The following is a 12,500-nucleotide window of genomic DNA, read 5'->3' on the forward strand; positions in this document are numbered from 1 at the left end:
GTGCTAAATATGGCCTGGTCTGAAAGCATCAGGAAGACCCAAAACAGACCTTGTTCCAATAGGAACGGCTTGGCCAAGGATGGGGTGATCAGCACTGATGAAAATACCCCCACTACCCCACTTTCATGTACAGTAAGTAGTGCATTCTGTATAAGCAAACGCAAGGTTGAATGAAAGAGAAGGAAATCACACATGGCAATAATTATGGCAAGTATATGCTATGCAAGAGGGCCAAGAAACTGCCAACAAACCGAGACAACATTGATAGTAAATACGTTATTTTTTATTTGTTTACAAATTAATGCATTGGCTAGAGGCTATGTTAAAGAATGTTAGTCATGTGTGTCATTCCATGACATATGTGCAGTGAATTTGAAAAGCTAATTATTGTCCTTGTTTGTGACATTGTACATATGGATTGTCTTTTCTCAAATGTATTTATATCGATGTTGGTACCATTTTCAGGCAGTAGAGTGTGAAGAAGCTTCTTGAGCATCACAGTATAGGAGATATTCATATGCAATATTCAATATAACTTTTATCTTGTTTATTTTCTTAGTGCCCAATGTTTTGCTGCGCTTATGTACAATAAACAAGATAATGAAAAGCTACATGGTAGTAAATCCAGTGGTGTTTATGCTGCGTAGGAGAGGGTCTGTCCCATCAGTAACAGAATACTTTACAAATTTGACATTCATTAACCCAAATTGTTTTGATGAACAAGTGCACTGTTTACTGGCCCTCAGATTAATTTTGTGCTCAAAATTTAATCACTTTTCAACGACCACTGACTGTTCTACAAGTTCCACCAAAACAACTTATTATTGATGTTGTATCAGGTACAGTACACAAACTTGAAGCATTCAATCAATGTTTCCAAATCTATTAGTTTCTTTGACCTGTGTCAATGTGTATGTTGTTGTTCGGTAATAGACTTTGAATGAAAAAATTGGCTTTGCGACCTTTGATGAAGTCATTCTATAAATGATAGATACTTCATTGTGCGCAGAATTTGAAAAGCTAAAACAAGAATAATGCAAATCAATACAATAGGAGTAATCGTAAACACATTTAAATTATTTTCCTGAAAAACAAAAATTAAGAAAAACAAAAGTAATGTTAATTTACAGCCAAGTCCAAGCGAACTTCTCATGATGTACCGTGTATGGACAAATAATTTCTTCAAAGCACAGGACCGGAGCCAGCACTAGCGAGCGTGACTTGTGCCAGCACAACTTATGTTGTGGAATGGAGTCAAAAAACAGTCAGTTAAAAAAGCAAAACTAAATTGATGAATTAAATATTGAAGTCATTATGAATGTTAAACCAAAGCAAAAAGAACAGAACACAAAATTGACTGGTATAGATAATAAGGAAGCAAAGCCATCTCAAAGAATGATTTACGGAATCTTATCTTCTCCAAGTTGGCATTTACTAAAACCAGGAACACCGGAACACCCTGGAAGTAACCCAAAACCCTCAATTTGGCTTAGCCTTAAACTCGTCTGGAAGGAAATGCGACACGGGTGCTGTTGGCATCCGTGTAATAATATGAAAGAAATGAAATTGTTGTTCATGATGAATCATGGTAATAAAATTGCCAAAAAATGTACCACTGTCACAAATGTCGCAAATTATTAAATGCGTAAACAAGCGAATACAAAACGTAATAGCCAACGTTTCGGCATCATGACACCATTCTCAAGGCACAGTGAATAAATTAATGCTGATATTTAGTGTTCTCCAGAATTAGCATAAGAAAAAATGCTCACAAGTTTTTCAAGTGAATAACTTTGTGTCAATCCAGTCCGTTTGCATGTTGAGAGTAGAGTTTGTGCATTAAAAGCATCTCTAAGGAGTATTTACAGATGGGGATATCATATTACGATGTCTGCAACAGTTGACTTGGTCACAATCGAATTCGTCAGCAATGTTATGATTGATGTACATGTAACAAATTGATGTCAGTTTTTCATGCGTCTGTCCTGTTACTGATCATGAATTGCGTCATAACATTGTCAAAGTAGCTGTGGATCCACGAGGCGATAGCCAAGTGGATCCGCAGATTCCATCGCAGATTCCATCACAAGATCAAGATATAATACATGTACATGTATTGCCAATAAAACAAACCTTCCCAATGTCAAATACATGTACTGTAACAAAAAAATTCTCTTGACCTAAATTTTCTTAAATTCAGCCATGCAGTTCTGTATTGTAACCCTTGAAGTAATGATGGTACCAACATCAATGATGTTTTTTGCTACAGGTGATGATTCTGAGTGCAACACAACTGAAATTGCAATTAGAATAACAGGCGGTGCAGTTTGGAACAGCTCTCTCACCGAAATTAATTCTCGTTCACCTTACTATAAGTGGTTGGCTTCTACTTTGACAGCACAGGTAAGTTTTGAATCATTTGCTGAATAATTCAGTCATTTATCTATTTCTCAGTACGTGAGCGGATGGTATTCTTTAGATTCTGCTACACTATCACATTGCTTTCTGGAGTGTAGGGTGTAAATGTAGTTCCATCTGGCCTGCTCACATCGGCACCCTGTCAATATGTACCAGCAGGCAGCGATTTTCCCGCCTACAACAAAATATCTGCCACTACTAATTAAAAGTTCATCAATAACAAATTAATGAGGTGTCTACTACAGAAAGGTTCAAAATTTTTTGGGCGAGCATACCCTGGACCCCCCTACCTGGCAAGGGCAGATGCCTACTACTCAAAACCAAAAACCCAAACCAAAACTCATGAATAATTCATGATGGGAAAACGTAAGAAATGTTTCATTCATCAGTTAAGCAATAGAAAACGTTTTCCGTTTTTGCATAGCCTGATATAAACACATGAGGAGTTGGGAGAATTCGAGACAGTTATGCAAACCCGAGATGAAGTCGAGGGTTTGCATAACTGTCTCTAATTCTCCCAACCCCTTGAGTGTTTATATCAGGCTATGCAAACACAGGAAAAAGGTTTTCTATTGCTTTTATAAAATATTTCTCATAATTTGACACATGAAGGAAAATGCTGGTTTTTTCACTTTTTGATTGAAACAGATTTTCTTGACACCGTTAAGACCGTGCCGACCTGGGCCGGATTGCTCGAAGCATGGTTAGCGCTAACCAGCGTTAAATACCATGGAAACTTGTAGGATTTTGTAACTCTTAACCAACGTTTAGCGCTAACCAGGCTTCGAACAACCGGCCCCAGGCCTGGGCTGCTCGAAGCATGGTTAGTGCTAACCAGCGTTAAATATGATGGACACTTATAGGTTTTGATACCTCTTAACCAATGGTTAGCGCTAATCAGGCTTCGAGAAACCGGCTCCTGGACGCTAGTTTACTGATGGTATTGTAAAGTCTCTACCTCAACCCGAAATCAAATTTTGCACATAGAGTTTATCAACTTGAAACTGATGTTTCAATCCTCTCGGGTTTTCATTTGATTTTAAGTCACTAACTGAAAAGATGTTTTGTTTTATACTTCTATTAATCCTACTTGATTATATAAAGGACGGTTCATTTGACTTGATTTGCGTTAATTGTTAATTTCAATTTACAGTGTCCCCAATTAGTGCTCCATTGCTAGAACAACTAGACACTTAAATAAAGTTCCTTTCCTTTCCTTTCATTACGAATACTTCACAGTTCTGTGAAAAGGGGAAAGTCATTTTGAACTGTTCAGATCGATACGAGTTCTTATTATTTATAACTTTTGCTGAAGACGCGGTCAATGGAGATCAACTTTCAAAATTATGTGTAAGAAAATTAAAACTTTCTAGGGATATGGCTTCAGATGAAGATTCTGAATGATGTAAAATCAATCGATCAGTGACAAAGTGCTAGGCAGCCGAAATACTACACGGACAGCTCTGTTGTTTTAATGAACAGATTCAATACCATAGCTTGTCATGTTAACAAAAAATATTTTTTTGTTCACCTTTTAATGAAGGCCTGTTTCCGAGGCAGATAACAACGATGTATTTTTTGAGTCCATTTTTGCGTCAAATGACAAAACTTCGCTGGCAGACGCCGCTGCACCGCGTTGGGTGACAGAAAATTTCTGACGCCATACTGGTTGGAGGGCAAACATGGCTTAAATTATAATGAATGTATGGGAATTTTGCAGATTTTGAACCATTATAAATCCTTTAATGTGTGACGACTGTGGATAGCGAGAATACCTCTCAAAAGCACTTCTATTGAGACTATTTCCGTGAGGTGTGACGATCACAATCAAAATAAACGACTGTAAACGAATTTGTAATTTTCATATAAACCTTTGTAAACAAAATAATTATTATGCAAAGTGAAAATTTCCGTGAAATTTGAAGCGACATGAGATTTCAAATATCCAATTCTCAGACGTTGTGCCTTGTGCAATGATCTAATTTTCTGTTGAGTGAATGATACTAATAAAAACAGGGTTCGTACACGTCTTGAAAACCCTTTAATTTTGAGAGTGCATTTTCAAGGCCTTGAAAATCCTTGAAAGTCTCTGCTCTTTATTCCTGGTCCTTGAAAGTCCTTGAATTTTTTTCTGACCCGCATTTTTAATCTTTGAAAACTTCAGTGAAATAATCAGCCATTCAAGTCATGTCATACAAACGTACATTATTTTCACGCATGTACGTTACGGAAAATGAGGAAGAATTGTACTGTCAGACCATTTCTATGGGTAAATTCATCGACATAAATAAAAAAGAGGTCCTTAAAATTTCAAAATTTGGCCCTTGAAAGTCCTTGAAAAGTCCTTAAATTTTTGGTCTGAAAAAGTGTGCGAACCCTGTAAAAAGAATGACTAAAAATATTTTAAATTTTTGAAATCTACTTAGTTGCAGCGGAGTTATAGGGGTTTGAATTTGGCCAAAATCTCATACAGTCACTGTAATTTAGGCCACCTTTGCCCCCATACCAAGATGTTCTCAGAAACCATAAAAAGGTCTATTCACATAGAAACGTCAAATAAAATCAAGTCCTATTGGTGTTGAAGACGTGGAATAGGCCATTTTACAGTTGTTTGCTCTGCGACCTAGCCTATGAATGGCTGCGAGGATGCCGGTGACCTTGCATTGATACAGCCCCGACTGCTTTTATCATGCAAATTGTGTTGTTGTAATTCTAATTAGTCCGTATTAACATTACAAAAGCACGGAGGTTTGTATCAAAACAGGGTCACCGGCAGCCTCGCTTCCATTCGTAGGCCAGGTAACTTAGCTAGAACTGTAAAATGGTCTATTAAGGAGATCAAATTCTCCGAATTCACTAGGAAGAATTGCAATCCCTCGTCATGTGTTTCCCATCTTAAATTGAAGGAAAATACAGTCTGAGGTCCTCGACACATCCCGGGCTGTGTTGCATAAAGTCTGGTTGAGTCCGAATATTTAATTTTGCAATTGTCGAAGTTCACTTTGAAGTATTTAAATACTTTTTAACCTTTGAATTGTAAAGGAATAAAAACTAAATAAAAGTAAATAGCAGCTCACAAAGAATGTAGTGTCAATTCGACAGCTTTGCTCAGTGACCTGTCAAAATTCTGGCGTGCACTGTTGAACAGCGTGAGCTTCAGTGCGAATTTTCCTTGCATTTTCAAATGCATGGAAGGGATCAGACAAAGCAATATTTATTTGATATGAAACGTATTGCAAATTATTGGTTGAATTTGATATGAATACAGGTTCCCACGTGTTGTTCTCACCATACAACTGCCGCATTTATGCCGCAGAGTCAACATTTTTAAACCCAGTCACTTTGTTCAAAGAATGTGAAAATGATATACATAATGTGTATATCATTCTCATATTCGCTCAATTGAGTGGTTGGTTGGCCGCATCGTAGATGTGCTTAATGTGACTGTGCGATGAATTTGTGAGCTATGCTGTTATTTGACTCTGTTGCTGCGTGATGCAGCTAAAGACCCACATTTTACCCTTGCTGACTCACCATAGAGTCTCCAGTTTAGCTTTTGCAAGCCATGAATTTATGGCATCTTGTGTAACTCATCCACCCTGATGACTCGTTAGCGTGTGGATTTTCACTCTTTTGCTTCCATACTTCTGATTTTTGGGTGTCAGGGTGGCTGAGTGGTTATCTATCGGGCCTCTCACCACTGCTAGCCGGGGTTCAACTCTGGCCCCGTCTTGCATGTGGGCTGACTTTCAGTCGATCTCAACCTGATTCGAGGGTTTTTCTCCGGGTACTCCGGTTTTCTTCCCTCTTCAAAATCGCCTCACAGCTAATTAACATCTAGCTTTTGGTGCTGTGCTCCGACATCAAACATGGACTGTATAGCGCGCCTTTGTATGCCTTCAGCCCGATATCGTGAGCTGCGCCCTTTGCAATTCAGTCTTCGACTGCAAGTAAGGGTGATTAGCACAGTCGATATTTATATTTATTTATTTATTTTGCTTTTAACAGGTTTCGGTCTCTTACAGCCAACCTAGGAATGCAGGAAAACACCCTTACCTCATAGAGGTCACGAGGTTCAGGTAGCTAAGTTGTCTTCTGTTATGATAATTTTCTGTTACTACCGAAATCACTAAACTGTTTGCACACCGGAAAAAGGCATCAATCGCATTTAAATTTTAAACTTGCTCACTTGACCATTTGGAGTGCCCCGATTTGTCACATGTCATTCTTGATATGAGCGAGGCCGTGGGAAAGTAAACAAACAGACTGCGGCTTGAGAGATAAATGTGCACGAAGAACTTTCCACTGCTTGGAAATGATATGAGGTCACTGTTGGTTGAGCAGAGGGGGAGATGTTTCAACAAAGTTCTATCCGGGAAGTTTTAGAGACATAGGATTAAAGTACAAAACTGAATAAAGAATTATGGAAGACCTTTTGTCAAATAACTGGAAATTACTTTCATTGTCATACAGCTAAGGGTCAACCGAAAAAGCTGAAAGAATCAAAACTAGATTTGGTGCAACTGCTGATAAAAGCAGACCTTCGGTAATGTACGTGGCAAAGATGGATACTTCGAGGTAGTGTTAAGACTTGCGCACTGCCAAAAGTAAAATAACAAGACGCCAATAAGGGCGTATCCGTGGAATGCACAAACAGTACAGTTAACACAAATTGTCCAGTTACAGTGAACGTCAACTACAGGGAAACTTCGGAAAATGGCGAGAGAATACCAGAAAGATAAATCTGTAGTTTAAGTTGAAGGGCGGGGGTGCTCGTCGGAAATTTTGAAAAGAACCCCTAAGTAACAGGCAAACCATGCTGTAACTGGATGTATACAAACGGTTTTAAAGTAAAAGCAGAAAATGAATGTTCCATAGTTTTATACTCACGTTGTCGTCAAAACCTAAAATTTGGTGATTTCACGTTGTTGTTTTGTGAAGTGCGGTTAAAAAAAAATCGTGCCGCACGTGCAGCACGAGTATTTTTCCTTTTTAAACCAATAATATTCTTGCTTGGTCATCATCATAACATCTTGTCACGGCAATGCTTGATCCATGCGAGGGCGCTGTTGTTGACCTCCCTCAAGTCTTGTTTGGTGTCCTTGTGATTCCTGTGGCCGGCGTCCTTACTTAAAACTCTTATTGTAACTCAAGTCAGGAGTTCGTATGAGGGCAACATGTTATTCCAGGGAACCCTTAAACTTGGGCAATCATGGATATTCATTTTGTAGTTGCTGTAATGTTAACCGGTGCCTGTTTTAATTATTAGCCGTGGTAGTGTCCGAGCCTTTCTGGATCTTCAATTTGAAAAAAACCGTTGTTGATCCATTAAGCCCTCTTCGTGATGCCGTGGCAACGGGAAGACTTGGAGCATTCACAGTTGATAGAATTCTGGAAGTTAATCCAAGTGAGTCTTCGGTTGTGTTCTGTTATGACCAACAGTTTTGAACGCGTTCCAAACTAAATTGTGGCATTACGATTTAGCGATTTTCGGAGAAAGCCATGAGGTTAACTCTGAAAATCCCATATCTTTACGAGTAAACTAGCATTTCTTGTCAGAAACTGTTTGTTGAACGGAGTAATCTCTTACTGTAGTTCGGAAAAGGAAGCCAAATTAGCTGCTAGGGAAAACTGAAGTCTAAACGGAATTACAAAATTACTGCCTTTAACCGCCGATTATTTGCACTGTTTGCTCGGAGATGAAGATTCCTTACACAAATTCAAAGTGGCATTCCATAATTCACTCTGAACTGCAAAATTAGTTAGACAGAATATATGATCTTACACCATTAACCTGACCCCATTCAACGAGGGAGGAAAAGGGTTCGGAATTTCTGACCCCATTCAACAGGGAAGGAAACGGGTTCAGAATTTCTGACCCCATTCAACAGAGAAGGAAAAGGGTTCAGAATTTCTGACCCCATTCAACAGAGAAGGAAAAGGGTTCAGAATTTCTGACCCCATTCAACAGAGAAGGAAAAGGGTTCAGAATTTCTGACTCCATTCAACAGAGAAGGAAAAGGGTTCAGAATTTCTGACCCCATTCAACAGAGAAGGAAAAGGGTTCAGAATTTCTGACCCCATTCAACAGAGAAGGAAAAGGGTTCAGAATTTCTGACTCCATTCAACAGAGAAGGAAAAGGGTTCAGAATTTCTGACTCCATTCAACAGAGAAGGAAAAGGGTTCAGAATTTCTGACCCCATTCAACAGAGAAGGAAAAGGGTTCAGAATTTCTGACCCCATTCAACAGAGAAGGGAAAGGGTTCAGGATTTCTGACACCATTCAACAGAGAAGGGAAGGGTTCAGAATTTCTGACCCCATTCAACAGGGAAGGAAAAGGGTTCAGAATTTCTGACCCCATTCAACAGAGAAGGAAAAGGGTTCAGAATTTCTGACCCCATTCAACAGAGAAGGAAAAGGGTTCAGAATCTCTGGCCCCATTTAACAGGGAAGGAAAAGGGTTCAGAATTTTTGACCCATTCAGCAGGGATACCATTATTTCCAAATTTCTGACCCAATTGACATTTAAAGAAAAGAACATTAGAATATTCCCTGGATCTGGGAAAGTTGAATTCAACTGGCCTAAAAAATGAAAGGACTTAAGATAGTCTGATTTCATAAACACAGAAGATATGAATTCCCAGTAATTTGCATGATACGATTGAAAGTGCCCCTGTGATAAAAAAGGTTGTTTCCTTTTTTTCTTCAGTTTTTGAAAGTGCTTGCTTAACACCTGACTGGAAAAATTTTGAGCTTCGATTTTTATCCAAAGGCCATTTACTGTGAGCGTAAGTTTTGGATTTCACGATCCGCCAGCACTCACATTCAAAACTGACCAATTGGACCTCAAAGGGTTGGATCAAGGGAAGAGTGGTCGACATCAAAGGCTCACTAGCTTAAAATTTCAGCGTGTGAATGCAGCTTGTTATACATGCAAAGCACGAGTTTTAAAGCTGAAAGCCCAAAACTCCTGTGCTGCATATTAATTCTGCATTCTCAAACGAGCGAGCTTTTGACATCATTTTCTCCTCGATCCAGCTCTTTCAAGAAAAACTTGGGTCACTTAGTGAATCTCTTTTTTGGTCACAGGGACACTTTAATAGTTTCCTTTATTATACAAACACCAATAAAATACCAAGTGAGCTTTTGCGCGAAAACATGATATCTTCACATGTGAAAAGATCACTGTTGCTATGGTTACATATGAAAATCGCGCCTTTCCATGCCTTTTGTGAAATGATTTAGTATTTCAGTGGTGTTTACATAATAAATAGAATAATTATTACATGGCTGCTTCTATATGAAATTTGTTTCTTGTGTTGAAAAATATTTCACTTGTTCGCGATTAGGTATCTCCACATGGCCATGTAATATCCTCTATGTTAAAAAACGTTATTGCAAACATGAAATAGAATACAAAATAATTTAATTTACAAATTCAAGAAGCATCAGAGAAACTCAGTCTGCAGCATTAATGCTTTAGACAAGCTTAGCCTCAAAATCAAATATGTGTACCGGTACTTATAATATTACATGTATTGTCTTTGATAAGCTATCAAACAGTTTTTTCTTATTAATATTATACACCAACAACGGTAGCATGCCACCTAATTTTTGAAAGACAGTGTTTTTTTCCCTGACAAACCAGGCCTTTCTGTCATAGGCAGGTACAAAAGTCAGATCAGATCAGATCAGATCAACTCGGATCACTCACTTCGGATCGACGTAAAAAATGTTGATAGGCTTAATTAAGGCCCAGAGAAATCACCCTACCCCTAATCTTTAAGCTAACCTTGGTAAAATTGGGGCAAACGTCAACTAGTTTTGGCTAACAAAACCATTTTTCACTCGATCCGAGTTGATCCGGTCTGATTTTTATACAGTGTAATGTACCTGCCTTTTCTGTTGTTGCTTTTACAACTAGACTTCCTAAAACAAAAACAAAAAACATTGAAGTGCCTATCAAATAAAAAATAACTAGCTTAAAGGCTTTTTGGTGTTCTCATTCTTAAAACATCTCAGACTATCGTTCTGGAGAAATTAAAGTTTTTGTGTAAAAACTGATGACATCATTAGTGGTTCCAAAGGGAAAACAAATCGCAAAATCTAGAATATCTTCATAAATAATTATTAAAGCAGTTCTCTTCAAAGTTGGCACCAATAATGTTCATCAGTCAATGCATCAAATCACACCCATTGGAAAATTGCCATGGCAACCGTTATTCACACTCAATGAGTTGATTAGAAGACCTACGGCAATATAGGCTCTATGTTTGTTTTGAGCAGGACTATCTGTCTTGCCTGAGGAAATTGAGATTTTTACAACCAAAAGATACCGAAGCTTAAAGTGTTGCCATGGTTACATCGTACTCTGCACTGTTGAAACTTTCTTAAGGATTACCAGTATTACTCCTGCCAAGTTTGAATAATCTTGCTGTTACACTTTCAGAGATATTCTTGATTTTGTGATCCATCTTCCAGGGGAACCACTGATCACATCACCTGTTTGCTAATTTGCATATATATAAACAGAAAAACTGAAATACCTCTGAAATGAAGAAAGATACTTCAAAACGTTATTTTTTATTATTTGGAAAACTCGTTCAAATAGGCATTAATTATTTTTACTTCACAAGCACTTAAGGACGGTGTCTACTAATTCAAGGGATTTTTGCCCCGGTGTGTGATTATGCAGGAAATGTAGATCTTAACAAGTGTTAATGAAATCCAAAAAGAAAATTGGGGGTAACCACGGATTTTTCTATGGGCAGCCGTCACCGCCAAAAATACAAGCCTAGTTAATGGTTAAGAATAAACCGGAATGGTTTAATTGTCCTTTGTAGAACGCTTTATCAGAATTTGAAAAGATGTATTTAAAACACAAATGGACAAGTCAACCTTAGCGAAATGAAATAAACAAACATTAAATTGTTTAGACAATTCAGAAACTGTGTAGATACCCTTGGTGAATTGATTCAGTGAAAACACGAGTGGTTAAGTGTTTAATGAAATGGATCAGTCACCTTATGCAATCATCGCAGTTAACACGGAATTGGTCAGTGCCAAAGACCACCGGTGTAACTATCCTTGTCAAAATGACAAAGTCAAGTCTTGAATGGATCAGCATACTTTGACATGATATGCAGTGATATACATTGGTTCAGTGACGTGACAAACGGTTCAGAGTAGTTTGAAATGGCTTATTTTATCTGCAAATGGTTAATCGTGAACCGCAATGGTCTAGCATAACATTGATCGGTTTACCATAATGTCAAACGGTTTAGTGTTACCCCAAATGGCTTAGCGTGACGACAAATAGTTTAGTAGAAAGCGAAATGGTTTAGTGTTGCAGCAAATGGTTTGCGCCGGAACCGCCAAAAATACAAAAGTGAAATGGACAAGTCAAGATTGAAATGGAATAGTCAATGTGGGGTCTTACGTCACAACCCATACGTCATTCAAACTAGATGCTTCTGTGAAGCATACACTGCGTTGCCTGTGGTACGTGCTACAGAAAATCAGAAGGCACTGAATTGTGTGGTATTGAAATACAGCATTCCAGTCTCTGAAGAATAACAAATAAAAGAGAAGTGAGAAACATTGGCTTCTGGGCTGACATGCTGATAATTTTCAAGTTCCCTCACAACTTCTTTTCACCACAAGTGTGCCCTCTGAGCATCTGAAAGCTTTGTAATACTAAACTTCACTGAAGTCAAGCCCTGTTTCGTGGGGTTAGGGTTAGGATGGGAGACCAAAACAATAAACCTCTCATAAAAACAGAAACATCTGATCGAAAATACTATTAACGCTAACAAATGCGAACTCAGCAAGGTACAGATTCTGTTAGCTTGCTTTATGCAAAACAAATATTGATGAAAAAGCAAATAACTATTGATACACAGTTTTCAGAAAGAGCAGAAGGAAGTTTCTCGGACGGCCGATCGAGAATAAAATATTTACGACATGAAAACAACATTAATTTTTAACCGTGAATATAGAATATAAAAAGTTACGATCAGCGACAAACATTTTGGGAGATTTTTGCTACGTTCAAGTAAATTGCAAAATCGAAAGTGACAT

The 12,500-nt window shown here is 38.1% G+C and overlaps 2 protein-coding genes across 2 annotated transcripts in view; one reads left to right on the forward strand and one right to left on the reverse strand.

The window, feature by feature from the left end:
• LOC138030102 (proto-oncogene tyrosine-protein kinase receptor Ret-like) overlaps nt 1-12,500 on the reverse strand; it is a 428,681-nt gene that overhangs the window by 328,096 nt on the left and 88,085 nt on the right. The window lies entirely within an intron of this gene.
• Nucleotides 7,734-12,500, forward strand: part of LOC138030099 (fibroblast growth factor receptor-like) — a 46,188-nt gene continuing 41,421 nt past the window's right edge. The window contains exon 1 of the mRNA XM_068877968.1: nt 7,734-7,825. The gene's annotated coding sequence lies outside the window, so the exon portion shown is untranslated. The remainder of the gene's footprint in view (nt 7,826-12,500) is intronic.

This window comes from Montipora capricornis, chromosome 13 (assembly GCF_036669925.1).
Source record: "Montipora capricornis isolate CH-2021 chromosome 13, ASM3666992v2, whole genome shotgun sequence".
NCBI lineage: Eukaryota > Metazoa > Cnidaria > Anthozoa > Scleractinia > Acroporidae > Montipora > Montipora capricornis.